General features: G+C 41.1%; 1 non-coding gene across 1 annotated transcript; it reads right to left on the bottom strand.

Moving 5' to 3' along the window:
• Window positions 1-258: 258 nt before the first annotated feature.
• LOC122228999 lies at window positions 259-365 on the bottom strand. Its single transcript, XR_006206873.1, has one exon. It is a non-coding gene; the product is annotated as a U6 spliceosomal RNA (small nuclear RNA).
• Window positions 366-1,135: the final 770 nt, after the last annotated feature.

Here is a 1,135-nt window from a genome sequence, read left to right as displayed (position 1 = left end):
TACTTAGAGTGACCAATTCATTGGCCAAATGGAACACTTTTGAAGGTGAAAGGGAGCGTTAACTGGAATGGGGTGGGGACAGAACAATATATATAATCTGAGACTATCTTGAACAAACCACCAGAATGTTTGGTCACTCCAGACACACTATGTAGTTGACTTATTTATTGTGCTGCTTGCTTATTGGCTGTCCCTCAACCTAAATAAAGCTCCGTGGGAGCAAAGGGGCAGAGCTTTTGGTCTGTTTTTGTTTTGTTTTTTAACATGGGATGTTTTACAAATTTGCGTGTCATCCTTGTGCAGGGACCGCACCAATTTTCTGTGTATTGTTTTAGTTTTAGTGTACATGCTGCCAAAGTGAGCATGCTTTTTGTCTGTTTCTATCTATTGGCTTATTGGTGTATCCCAAGGCCTAGAACAGTGCTTGTCACATAGGAAGTGTTTGATCAAGATTCACTGAATGGATGAATACAAGAATGAATGGACGAATACACTGAATGAATAATATATGAAATTCATTTTGGGACACATGTTATATAAATGTGGAAGAGTGTTCTAAGCTAAGTCGTAAGGCTGAGTCTTTGCCATACCCATGGCACTTTGTTGCATGTTCTGTGCATAGTAAGAATATGCTAAATGTTTCCTGATTAAATGAATATTTAGTTTGGATTCTGGTAAATTCTCAGAACACCCATCCCTGTTAAAAAAAATTTTTTTTAATGTTTATTTGCTTTTGAGAGAGAGAGAGAGTGTGTGTGTGTGTGTGTGTGCGCCCGCACACGTGTGCACACATGTGTGAGTGGGGGAGGGGCAGCGAGAGAGGGAGACACAGAATCCCAAGCAGGCTCCAGGCTCTGAGCTGTCAGCACAGAGCCTGACGCGGGGCTTGAACTCACGAACCATGAGATCATGACCCGAACCGAAGTTGGACGCTTAACTGATGAGCCACCCAGGCGCCCACCCATCCCTGTTAAAATGAGTAATTCAAAATATATTACAAAATCTAACACTAATGCTATTTTGGCTGATGTCCTATTTTCCTTCTGTTAAACAAAATTCAGCTGAGCAAATGTGAAGATCTAATTGGCTTATTCAACAATTCATGAGTCAGGCAGTATACCATCTAGCAGATAGA

This window comes from Panthera leo, chromosome C1 (assembly GCF_018350215.1).
Source record: "Panthera leo isolate Ple1 chromosome C1, P.leo_Ple1_pat1.1, whole genome shotgun sequence".
Taxonomy (NCBI): Eukaryota; Metazoa; Chordata; class Mammalia; order Carnivora; family Felidae; genus Panthera; species Panthera leo.
Note: the sequence above shows the minus strand (reverse complement) of the source record. Positions and strands in the feature narration are given on the sequence as shown.